Source organism: Cetorhinus maximus, chromosome 5, assembly GCF_964194155.1.
Source record: "Cetorhinus maximus chromosome 5, sCetMax3.hap1.1, whole genome shotgun sequence".
Classification (NCBI taxonomy): domain Eukaryota; kingdom Metazoa; phylum Chordata; class Chondrichthyes; order Lamniformes; family Cetorhinidae; genus Cetorhinus; species Cetorhinus maximus.
The window spans coordinates 14007583-14021209 of NC_135883.1; the positions used below are offsets into that span (position 1 = coordinate 14007583).

At 45.0% G+C, this 13627-nt stretch overlaps 1 long non-coding RNA gene across 1 annotated transcript; it reads left to right on the forward strand.

Moving 5' to 3' along the window:
• The first annotated feature begins 603 nt into the window (after window positions 1–603).
• On the forward strand, window positions 604–11537 carry LOC144680503 (uncharacterized). The gene is made up of 3 exons (XR_013576568.1): window positions 604–741; window positions 10833–10985; window positions 11359–11537. It is a non-coding gene; the product is annotated as an uncharacterized LOC144680503 (long non-coding RNA).
• Window positions 11538–13627: the final 2090 nt, after the last annotated feature.

Sequence of the window (13627 nt, forward strand, 5' to 3'; positions counted from 1 at the left end):
AGAGTGATGAAGGGAGCGATGAACGGAGCGATGAAGGGAGCATTGAAGGGAATGATGAAGGGAGTGGCGAAGAGAACAGTGAAGAGAGCGGTGAAGAGCGTGGTGAAGAGAGTGCTGAAGGGAATGGTGAAGGGAGTGGTGAAGGAGTGAGAAAGGGAGTGGTGAAGAGAGTGGTGAAGGGAGTGGTGAGAGCAGCAGGGTGGGTGGGGCTTTGGTGGAGAAAATAAACAGCAGAAAGTCCGATTCCCAGGGTACAGTTAGGCAAGATGCTGATGCTCTCCCCCAGGGTACAGTCAGGCAAGATGCCAACTCTCTCTCCCCAGGGTACAGACAGGCAAGATGCCAACTCTCTTTCCCCAGGGTACAGACAGGCAAGATGCCGACGCTCTCTCCTCAGGGCACAGTCAGGAAAAATGCTGACTCTCTCCACAGGGTACAGTCAGGCATGATGCCGATCTCTCATTGCAGTGTACAGTCAGGCAAGATGCCAACTCTCTCTCCTCAGGGTAGAGTCAGGCAAGATGCCAGCTCTCTCCTCCCAGAGTACAGTTTGGCAAGATGACGACTCTTTCTCCACAGGGAACACTCAGACAAGATGCCAGCTATCTCTACCCGGGGTACAGTTAGGCAAGATGCTGACTCTCTCTTCCCAGGGTCCAGTCAGACCAGATGCTGACTCTCTCTCTCCAATGTAGCCAGGCAAGATGCCGACTCTCTCTTCCTGGGAAACAGTCAGGTACAGTGCCAACCCCTTCTCTCTCTCTCTGGAGTATGGGCAGGCGAGATGCCGACTGTCTCTCTTTATGGGGTACGGTGAGGCAAGGTGCCAACTGTCTCCCTCCTGTGGTACGATTGGTGAAGTGCTGACTGTGTCTCCCTGGGGTACCATCAGCTAAGTTGCCAAATCCCTCTCCCTGGAATATGGTGAGGCGAGATGGCGACTGTCTCTCTCCTGGGGTTCGGTGAGGTGAGGTGCCAAGTCTCCCATCCTGGTGGCATGGTCAGGCAAGGTGCCAAGTATCTCTCTGTCCCAGGGTACTCTGCGCATGGCATGGTGTAGGTGGGTGGTGAATATGACATGGAAGTGTGTCAGGTTTCGATAATACTACTAATTTTTAGGGTTCAGTGTTGGTCTGAAGCAACATCTATGGATTTTATTTTAACCACTTTTTAAACAGTTTAGTTTGAATTTCTGCTAGTGAGACAATTAACAATCAGGTTAGTTGGGGAATGGGATAGCAGCTGGCAAGGAACTGGTGTTAAAGGATTTTATTACTTTAAAGGTCTCGTGAAAGTCTGGGTTCGAGCAGATGTGTGTTGTCTTAATTGTATTGTGCGCAATTAAGAGTCTTTTCGCCAGCTTTGAAGATATGGCTAAAAAGTAGCTTGAACTTAGGATGGCACCTTATCTTTAAACACAACCATGCATTGGTTTAATTGATTAGCCATATCTGTCGGTCAGAACATCTGTATGAGAGTAAAACCTTTCTTTTTTTGACATGATGATAGGAAGTGTTATTAAAGTGTTATTTGTTCTTAATGGCTTTAGTATCTGTGGGATTTGGTTTAACTCAGGGATTTTAATTATAAGGACTTTATACCTCGAAACCCCAAAACCTTACAAGGAGGATAGGATGGGAGGGGGATTTCAAGTGAGAGAGGGCATTGGAGGGAAGGAATAGGGGACAGTCATGGGAAGGCATATGAGGGATGGCATGGTGATGGGGATAGCATAGGAAGAAAGGGTGAGATGGGGGATGGGGTAGGGACAATCTGAGAGAGAGACGAAAGTAATGGGATGGGGATGACCTGGGAAGGATAGACTGACAGGGGAGGGGTGGGTGGCATGAGAGGAGTGGTTGTGATGATGGAATTGGTTAAGGGTGGCAAAATGGCAGGGACACTTATTTGACAAAGTCTTTGTTGAAAGAATAACCACAAATCCTCTAATTAAAGAATTAATGTTGCAATAAGGATATTAATTTCACCACAATTGTTTTGCGGGTCTCTGTTTTAACAAAATACACAGATCTGCTCCTTTGACCTATACACGTTGATGACTTTAACCCTCATGTAACTGAAGTGCATGTAACCTGATTTCTTCCTTAGTAATGAAACTAACATTTTGGGCTAAAATTTTCAACTGATAGGAATGTATCCCATGAACCAGATGTACGAGTACCAGGGAATGAGCCTACATGGGATTTGCTGACTCTCCATAGATTGTGTAGCGTGCACTAGTTTCTGGTTGGCCACAAGTGAGGATTGCTCTTGAAATTCCAAATCCTGCAATCTGCCACTTCAGAAGTGGGTCAGGCCAGGATCTGTATGGGAACCTCAGCGTAGGGAACTCCCTGAGAGGAGAGTCACCTCCATTGAAAGTCATGTAGAAGGGGGGCAGCTCCGAGGAAGTACACAGCCAGGGATTTGTATTGGACGTGAGATAGATGTTTGTGGCCTTGGGGATGGTGGGGTGTGGCTCATGGGAGTTCTGCTTTCAATGATAATTGGAGTGTTCTGAAGAGTTGTTCATGGAAATTATATGGAGCATCCTTGTTATTACACATTCTGCTTAATTATAATCTGATTGTGCAATACTGAAAGTTTGTGAGTCTGCTGTGTCCTCCTAATCTGACTTCCTATATCACTGGAAAGTGGAGGGTGGCAACTTCCGATATAGCCTTCACCTCAGTTATGTCAACCTCCAGGCCTACCTGCAAAACAGAAACAGTTAAGCACAATTTAGTTTTCTTTTATGATGCCAGAAAGAGCAATACACACCACCTAACTCTACAGAAAGCTTCCGCTCTGCTGACTGCCACTTTTCCACACTCATCTCCATGGATGCTGCTCTCTTCCTACAACTCATTACTTGGCGGCTTGGTTCTTGGAGCAGGTGCTGCATATTCTGTCGATCAGTGAAACACACAAATGCTGGTTCAGTGCTCACATCTATCAAAATTACTCAGGTTTCAAGTCAAGGACATTGGCTGGGTGGCACAATAATATTAATTACTGCCCAACGAATATCCATCCAGGGTTAAAATCAATCCCCATAAGACTATCATGCTCAGACATCAGCTCATTGAATAATAGTGATACCACTGGAATCTTCACTCCTCTGTCTAATAAGGTTATAGGATCATAAGAAATAGGAACAGGAGCCATTAGGGTTCTCAAGTCTGCTCTGCTATTCAACAGGATCATTGGTGATCTGCTTTGGCCTTAACTCCCCTTTCCTGCTTGCCATGGTCCCTTGATCCATGATCCCTTGTAGATCAAAAATCTGTCTAACTCAGCCTTGAATATACTCAATAACCTAGCCACCACTGGTCTCTGTGGAAGAGATTTCCAAAGACTAACAACCCTCTGAGAGAAGAAATTCCTCCTCAACTCTGTCTTAAATGGGAGATGCCTTGTGCAGGATTTTCCAGCCTTGCCTGATGCCAGGATCATCCCTTCACTCCGAACGTCAATGGACTTTTGGCTGGGCCATTGAATCTCCTGCAGCAGGTCCCGCCACAACTGGGGCCAGAAAATCCCAGCCCTTATTTTTAAACTATGCCTCCAAGTTCTAGACTCCCCTACAAGGGGGAACATACAGCCTTCAGCATCTACCCTGTCAAGCTCCCCCCACTCAGAAACTTATATGTTTCATTAAGATCACCTCTCATTCTTCCAAACTTCAAATGAGTATAGGCCCAACCTGCTCAACTTTTTTTCATATGGTGGATTCAACACTGGGAATTTGCACAGAATATGATAAAAGACTGGAATTGTAAGTCCCAGCAAATATGGTCATGCTGAATATGGTTAACAGATGCACACTGTTCCTCCATTGGTGTACCCATGTCAGGATCAATTAGCACTGCAAACTATTTATTGATGCTAACAATTTCAATTGCTATCACATGGATTCCACTTTTTCCTAATTTTAAGTACCAACTATTTTATAATACAATAACTCTCCAGGACTGTTAGTTTGGTTAAATCAGAAGCTGCAGTCACTAACAAGGCAATATATTTAAATAGATATTATCCCCACCATTTGCACCTGTTTAGCGTGTTTACTAATCCATTAAGCTAATAATCAGACCAAAGTAAAGAGAAACGAGTCCACTCCTTTCTGAGTAACTACCAAACGCGATAGACATGTTAACCAAGCACAGCTCCACTTCAATCAAGCAGTTACCAGATTAACTATGAAACAAGTATTAACTACAACACAACAAAATCAGTCCTGCCTGGCTTTCTCACTGCACAAATCATTCTTTGTCTTCCCGTAATTAAGCTTGGCTGAGGCTGGATTAGCTATTAACTCTGCCAAGGTTATGCAATAGTGTCGGTTGCACTGACAGGGAGAGAAAGCACTCAATAGTCAGCCAACTTCTTATACGTCTTGTTACAGTCATTTTTTGCTAGGGTATTAAGTATTCCTTTTATTCCTAAATAGCCACTTGACTCTGATACTTGATCATATTTTGTTTTTAGTCTCTTTCTGAACAAGGAATGAGGAAGCTCATTAGACAATATCCATCTGCCACCTACCTTTTATGAAGAGAAGCACCATTAACAATGTCATTGCAAAGCTTCTTTGGCCCTGGGTCAATGATCTTGGGTGTAAATTTCAAAATCAATGCAACACCAGTGGCTTAGATATTGCTTGTAAAAAAGCAAGTATAATGACACAAAATAGTGGATCACATACTCGTGTTTGTGAATCCCTAAATGATCAAAGATGAATCTGTACTTTTATATAAAAAATATAAACAGGAATGCTGTTATAATTCTGGTTTCTGCTTGTATTTAAATTTAAATTCTATAGTACTGATCCCCACACTCAGTTGGCCTAAAATAATTGCCTAATAAATCCTCAAGCGCTTGATATAAATTGGTCACAGGTGAAATAAAGAACTTCTCGTAAACAGCCATTGTAATCAGCATTTTATAAATATTGTATGGCTTAAAAATGAACCAGTGACTAATAGCAATGGACATAGTACAGACTATCACTTCATTCCTTGGAGCCGCTTCTCTGATTGTTAATTATTGCTCACTGAAGTCAGATGTTAACTGATATTTTAGTGAGTGTCTTTGCCATGGGCAAACAGCAACTTGTTCTCTCCCATGACGTCAATTTGTTCCCAGTGATTGGGTGGGGGTGCCAGAACACAATGTCATATTATCAGGAGCAGAGTATAAATTCTACTGCTAAAAAGGGCTAGCTTTTTTATTTAAAATATTATGAGGAAAAGTGGGATTAGGCTGATAACTGGGTGCAAGAGTCAAGATGCGTGATTAGCCCTGCCTGCGATGTCTGCAACATACAAATTTTGTTCAGCTTGCTAATTTAAATGATAGTGGTATGCACACCACTGCTAAGAACATAGCTGAATGGGTGCCCATCTTAGCAGGGGGCCAAGGTTCCTCTGAGGCCGACACTACTTAAAGTCAGACGGCACCTTTCAAAGACGAGACACAGTTTGGATGGAACAGCTATTGAAACTGGTTCAAGAAGAGTCTCTGAGCAGAAAGATAGTGGAAGTGATACAACAGGCCAGAGAGCATGCCTTTAGGTTTTCTGATGCCTTAGTTGCAGGAGGTGGACATGTGAGTAAAGGTCCTTTATCCACAGGGGACCAGGAGGCCCCCAGTCAGAGATTACAAAGGAGATTGCCATCACAATCAATGTCAGCAGTACAGCTCTGACGACCTGGATGCAGTGCTGGAAAGAGTTCACACAAGTAGTCAAGGTCAGTGGATGAATTATTAAATGCCATATCCTCGCAACTGAACCATTAGCCTCACACCCTGCTTCATTCAATCGCTTCACTCATCTACCAACAATCTCTATCGAGCACAACTCACAATCAACGTCTCAACTCACACTTTTAACACTGGTGCAAGCTGCACACTTACGTCTCACAGCTTGCACACACAGCCAGATATTCAAACTATGATGGCCTATTCACCTAACCATATTGCACCACATGTCCTGACACATCCCTCAGCCTCTGACAGATCAGCTTGACCATAATTAAAGGCAGCAGCACTTAACCAGCGGGGGACAGACACAGCTGCAAGGCTTCGCCCTCATGGGGGAGATGGTGCAAGCAACCATTGGTGTAGCCACAGTTGAGGCAATTGCGACTTAGGTGGCTGAAATTCTTGAGGATGATGGTATGTTCCCACCTAACTCACCTCCTCATATCCCACTTGCCCCCATCCCACAGTCTTTCATGATTTACAAGCTGCAGGTATTGTAAGTATGCAGCCCTTGCTTTCCACATGTTCCTCGTTTCAACTTTACCTTCATGCCTTTATCATTTCCGATATGCAAGAACTGCTACCTGGTCCACAACCGGAGCTTGAAGTGCAAGAGGAGCAAGAGGCTGATGAAGAAGAAACATCGTCAGCTCAAATTTAGGCACTGTGCAAACTTTAGTGGGTAGTATACTATAATAGGGTAGTACAGAGGTAGGAGCTATGCATGGTGAGTCACCAGGTGTGAGTGAGCTGCAGCCAGGGCAGGGGGAAAGGATAGCATGGACGCCAGCTCACTAGAAAACAAGGTTTTGCATGAGTTCCGCTACAGAGGGCTTAGATGAGGGCTTCAATGGGGTGGCATACAGTATAAGCTGATGGATGTGCACACATGTTTGGTGCTTTGACAGGTCTGCCAGAAAGCCTGCTGTCATTGTCAACGAACATAGAGGATTCCAGCTCCAACTTGGAACCGGAGTTTACACAGAGTGTGGAGCCCATTCTTTCCAGGGAAGAAGCGGTGACCAACTCCGTTTGAACGCTTCAGCGCGGTTTGCTTCGCAAATGTCTGATGGCTGATGTCTCAGCTTCCATAGCAGCAGAAGTCATCTAAAGTCTGGATGCTGCACTGGGAATTCAGACTGAGATCATGAAATTTCAGCCTCTTGCCCTGCAGGCTCAGACTGCTGCCATCATGGATACCACTGTTCAAAACGGCTTTAAGGTTCTCCAACAAATCAGTAGGATTGCTGAGCCACTGAGGAGCATGAACCTGTTTTCCTTTCTCAGGATGATTGTATGCATGCACCGGTTAGCTCTCAGCCAACCCAGATTGCTGCTGCCCATTCGGAGGTCGCACAGTCCAAAGCCAAGCCTCCTAGGTCCAGATCTGATCAAGGGCATCCTGCAAGGCCATGTGCAGAATCACCTACTGAAGGCCAGCATTCTTCCACCAACTGTGGTGCTGCAGCCACAAGGGTAGCATTACATTGGAGCACTATGCCTGGCAAAGGCAACATCAGAACAGGTACCAAGGGAATGCCAAAGGGTAATTGGTTGACTTTCGTATGGGATATTGGATGTTTTATTTGATAAAGTTGGTATGGTTTGTTGTTTTGTGGTGGCTTTTATCTCAGCATTGTGGCCAAGAGGATGCTGTGATGGTTAGTAACAGAGGGGATGGTAAGATGTGGGACTGTTGTATAATGGGAATTTGCCATTGTGTTCAGGGGGCCTACAGTCAAATGAGGCCATAATGAACAGTCAGACCAGAATATAAATGTGCCAGTTGCTCCACCTTAGATCCCCTTCCTGAGCACCCCAGATGATTTATTCTTTGGTGCTTCATGTGGTAGCATAACTCTCATTGTATGTATCCTGGCCATGTGTGGCTGGATTTTTGAGGGCAGTAGTGAGCCAGGTGCAGAGTGGATAGCCATTTGGTGGCTGAAAGACTGAGGGAACAATGGACTGCCGCAGCATGAGTGTTCCCAGGATAGCAGGCATTCACCAGCATGATATGCCGAGCATGGTCACCAACCAATGGCACATTCAATGAGCGATAGTTGTTGCGGTTGTGGTATATCTCACCTTTGAGATCTGGTGTCTGCAAAGCCCCACGTGTGCAGTCTGTGAACTGAAGCATGTTGAAACCCATTGTCCTGGTGAAGTCACATGTACAATCCACCTGCTTCTCTCTGTTTACAGAGAACACAATGAACTCCGGTGTTGCTGAAAAAAAAGACATGCTACCAGAGCTTTTCATCTTGCACTCATCAAGACAGGTGTATGAATCCCAAATTTCAAAGGGAGGAACATTTTATACTGCGAGAACAAAGGGTGCTAATTGGTTGGAAAGTCAACTCTGGTCGAGGCATTGCTATTGAGAATCCACCAGGGAACTATCATCCCCAACACTTTTGTTTAATTCAAAAAAAGGCACAATGCCTGGACATGTTCCTTTTGCCTGCAGAGGGCAGGTCACATTTTGAATCTGACCGGTAATAATAAATTGGTTGTTAGTGCCATTTTTAGCACACTCAGGATTGTTTAGCAAGTGCTGTCCAATTGTAAAATCACATCTAATTTTAGACATCATGGGGAGAATTTTCTCCCTGGCAGGGGGGTTCTGTGTGGACGGGCACGGGCGGGCGCGCAGCCGACCGACGCACCTGATCAGCTGGGCACCGCCATTTAACGTGGGTGGGCCAATTAAGGCCCGCCCAGCGTGATGCGCGTCTGGAAGCGCTGAGCGCTCCCTGTGTGGGCGGGGGTGGTGGGGTTGCCTGAGTCAGGGGCATGCGTGCAAAAGAGCGCCGAAATCTCCCTGAGGCACAGAGCTACTTTCACTCATAAAACATTGATTAAAGGTACAAAAAAATGTTAAGAACATGTCCCCTCATGTGAAACTGTCACATGAGCTGGGACATGTCCATTAATTTTATTAAAAATTTTTCAAACTCTTTAAAAACTTTCATGAAACCTCATCTCGCCTGTGGATGAGGTTCCTCGAAAAATGCAAAGGCCACCTGGGATCTTCACCTGCCCCCCCGCCAACCTTAAGGTTGAACGGGCAGCTCAGCTAATTGCTTTATTGGCTTTTTAAATGGCCTTAATAGGCCTTTGAAAGTTCGGCGGGTGCGCAGCCGACTGAAAATCTAAATGATGTGCGGTGACATTGAGACACAAGCCCGACGTCACTGGGCATCATTTTACGCCTCGGCAAGTGGGCCCCGCCCCTACTCGCCAAGCCAAAGATTCTGCCCTATACTCTGAGTTTTGAAAGGGTTGGTTGAGTATGATCTGTACTTTGCCTATTGCAAACAGCCAAAGGGACATGCTGTTTGATACAATCAGCCAGTCATTGGGATGTACGGCCTATCTACCTGGCGTCACACTGGCACTGAAATTCATTTGTTTGGCAGACAGAGCATCTTTTAGGCTTGTTGGCAGAATCCTGCTAGTGGAAAATACCGCCTGTGTTGCTACTGCATAGTAGCAGTGTGAAACCACTAGCTCCACCTATTGCTCAAACCTTTGAGATACCTTACTGTTCCAGGGTAATTTGAGGTAAACTGCGCACTTTTCAGGTCCAGACATGGGAGCCTTAGGCCCATTCATGAGTGTGCGCAATACACAGCAAGCAATAAACTCTCCTGTCCTGGTGTAAAGACCATCTGTCAGTGCTCTGTGCGACAGTGAGTGGTGGACTGGGAGATGTTACCTGCTGTAGCCTGCAAGGAGCCCAGTGTGAAAAAAAAATCAGGGGAGTGTTCACCTTCAGAGTCCTGCGGCAGTCTGTTATTCCCCCAGCCTTTTAGTCAGCACACCAGATCAGAGGGCGGCAGCTGGGTGACAAGGGCTATCCACTTTACACTTGACTTATGACTCTACAACCCAGCCACGGGCATCTTCACAATCATTAGCAGTACCATCCTTGCCCTGCTCTGAAGCTGTAGGCTTTGTTACAAGAGGTGACTGAGTTCTTCATGAACATCTTCTTCATAAAGCATAGAGGACGCACCCACTGCTTGTGGCTTAGGTGGAGGTAAGAGGAGGGCACCTGGAAGACCCTAGGTGGATAAGGTTTCCTGCAGAAAGCCTTTCTCGTCCACTTCCTCATTACCCTGTGAGCAACTTGTCTTCTTCTTTGCTGTCTCTCTCTGCTCCATCTCCCTCTCATGCTTCAGCCTAAGAGGATTTGCAACTATCACATCCATGACCGGAACAAATGGTCTGACCAGAAGTCTTGCAGTCACAAGTGAGGCCTTCTTCAAGTGCAGCCTCACCCCCTCTGGACTTCATCATCTTTCACCAACTCTACAAACCACAAACATAAACAAAACCAGCAGAGCTAAATCAGAAGCTAACCTGAAAGTAGTTGATGATCCCCTTAAGTAGCACTTCTGAGGGTCTTTGCTGCTGCTGAATGCATGTTCAGCTGTGCATGTTTAAGAGAGGCTGTAAGCTGGAACAGCAAGATCGAAAATGGTAGCATTAGCATCAACTCAGTGCTAGATGCTGTGTTATCACAACCTGCTTACTCTGCAAGCTTGCCATGTACGGTCTTAGTGCCTGTGCTAATGCCATCACCATGAGTAGGTATTTGGTATAAGTCACAGTGCAAAGTGGTGGCATAGTGGTATTGTCAGTGGACTTGTATTCCAGAGTGCCCAGGGTAATGCTCTGGGGACCTGGGTTTGAATCCCACCATGGCAGATGGTGAAATTTGAATTCAATAAAAATGTGAAATTAAAAGTCTGATGACGACCATGAAGCAATTGTTGTAAAAACCCATCTGGTTCACTAATGCCCCTTAGAGAAGGAAATCTGATGCACTTACCTGGTCTGGCCTACATGTGACTCCAGACCCACAGCAATGTGGTTAACTCTTAAATGCCCTATGAACAAGGTCAATTAAGGAAGGGCAATAAATGCTGGCCTTGCCAGTGACACCCACATCCCATGAATGAAAAAAAGTGGTGTTGACACTGTACCAAAGCGGCACCTGAAACTAGGAGCGCTACAATTTTGCAGCCTTAAAATTGGTATCCTTTGTAAACAAATAGCAATGATGACTATGAGGGCTGCAAATTTCAGCCAAGGCCATCATCTTTGATCAGTGAAAACAAAGGGGCACTGTCAGAGTTTGTCCATTGCCCCCAGATCCCAGCCAAATCCTATCTCCATGACAGCACATTGTGCAAGGCAGAGGCAATAAGGTAATTTTCGTCAAAGCTGTCTATTGTATTTGTTTCAACCAAATACTACAAAATGTAGCACAAAGTTATTTTTTCATTTCACTGCTACTGTTACTTTCCATTCAATTGTGTCTTTGTGTTAATGTGTAACACATATAGCTATAGTTAACTCTTGTAGCAAAAGAAAACAACGACAGCACACTTTTCCCCTTAAACCTTTGGCATCACGATGTATAAACTTTGCACAGGTTTACAAAGACTATTCATCAGTATATTTATTAATTGAAATTGTACAACTTATTTACAATGTGGAATTGTCCAGGAAATGTAAAGAGCATTCATTTATTATTTTTCCAGCTAATATTTCATGTAACTTTTCGCATTTTGTTTGTAGCGGGCGATGATGACAATAATTACGCGATTGTAAAGTAGCAGAATCAGTTTGACAGAGGAACAGTGCACAAACTAGATCTGAACATAGGCAATATCAGAACTGCACTGAGTCGAGGCACAAGAATGTCAGTGCTGACAGTGGGCTGGAGGCCAATGTCTGGAAAATGGTTGCTGGGCACTAGTCCAAAATCAAGGTGGGGGGGTGGGGAGGTGGATGGTGGGGGCGAGGGGGGGGGGGGTGGTGCAGAGGGAGGCAGGAAATTTTTCAGTGAGGCAGCGTTTCCTTCGACATTCAGAATATACATTTTGATTGAAGCTGCAGTGTAGCCCCGGTACAACTGGGGGAGGACTGCCCCTGTCCAGGAACAGACATTGGAAATGTTAATGTAGGAGGTGCAGCCACGGAAGTAGCTTTGTTCAGAGCAGACGGCCATCTTTTAGTGAAAGCAGAGTGCAAGCTGTAAGGATTGAACAAGCAGACAGGCGGAATGGAGTCCTAAATCGGGATAAATAAATAAAAAAAAACTGCGAGCTCTGATGAAGGTTCCGCAGCTGAAAGGTCACCCCTCTGCTTCTCTTCACACATGACCTGCTAAGCATTTCCAACGTTTGTTGCGTTTGTTTCTAGGTCAATAGAATCTGGATCCAATTAAGGACAATGTTTAAAAGCAAAAAAGCTGCGGATGCTGGAAATCCAAAACAAAAATAAAAATACCTGGAAAAACTCAGCAGGTCTGGCAGCATCTGCGGAGAGGAACACAGTTAACGTTTCGAGTCCGTATGACTCTTCAACAGAACAACTAAGGACAATGTTTAATGCACTGAGAAGGAGTGTCAGAGTAAGTGCATGCCCCTTTCCTACTCATATTTTGGCACAGTACACATGGCACAAAGGAAAAGATGCTGGTCTCTCAGCAAAGTATCATGGAACGTATCCAAGCTTTCCCTCTTTCAGTACAACCACAGAGAACCTGCAAAGCATGATTTCTTTTTTTTAAGGAACAGAATTAGCTGGTGTGGTGAGATCCAAAAGTTGAAAGGTCTGCTCTGAACCTGCCATTCCAGTGGAGCCCACACCCTTGTTGCATTAGACTCTGTTCACACAGGTCACATGGCCATCTGTCAGGGCACTCTGCCAATTCCTAACATTTGGATGTCCTAAGAGTGTTTCCACATAAGGACTGCTTATAACCACTGTGAGCAAATACACAAAGGCAGAAGAACCATTACAGTCAAAACAGCTGAGCCAGAATGAGGAGATGTCCCTGGTGTTCTAAGCTTTCTTTCATTGGTGCTGAATTTCCTTTGGGCTTCCTGGTGGCACCCTTTTGGTCTGCCATGGATTATGGTGCGCATTGACTCAGGTAAGGCCTGAATGTGCCCAAAGTCCTGGCAAGTACTAACTTTACATTTCCAGCTATTCTGCTGAACAGGGGCATTCTTAAGTGCCAAGATGCACCCATTGGAACTGTCAGAGTCATGAGGTCATTTTTTAAAAATTGCACTTCTGTGAAGTGTCTTGGAATATTTTCTAAGTCATAGGTGCTATATAAATGTAAGTTGTTGTTGGCAGAATGAGATTCCTTAATTTAAGTGTCAGTAGCGAATGAGCATCACTAAGGCATTCGCCTTCCCCAAGAGGCTGGAGAATCAATGGTCCATTGCTTGGTCCACAAGGGGTGCCTATCCTTCAACTTCCTCACCCGAGATAGATGAAAATGTATTGGACTCCATTGTAAGAGGTCAGATTAAAAAAATAAATAAGCATTGCGCATTTATGTGAGGCCCATGTTTGCTAATTGTCTTCTGGTAGTGATGATCCAATAAGCCTTTGCTAGGCTAGAGACATGGGTGGAAACTTCTAATGTTGAGAGACCCCACCATCGACCTATCTTCTCCTGCACAAAAGGCCTAGTTTGGGGTGAGTGAAGGCTTCAAACCCACAAGGATGATGGGAACCCTGCAGCGAGACTGAAATTTGGTATGCTCACATCCTGATCTAATATGTTGCTTTTCCATCAAACTGCAGTTATGGCAACTGTGCATTGGAAAAGCCAAAGGATTATCAGCACCGGGGTCTTTAAAGTAATTCCATCATTCTGTTCATACTACTCCAATGCACCTAACTGGAAACTGCATCAAGTGTTGTGTCCATTAACACACTGTTATCTTAACATTGAAGTTTGCTTTGACAGCTCTCCAGTCACAATTATCAATGCTTTCATTGGGACTGTTGAAAGCATGCCAAGAAAATCAGCAGCCACCAGAGC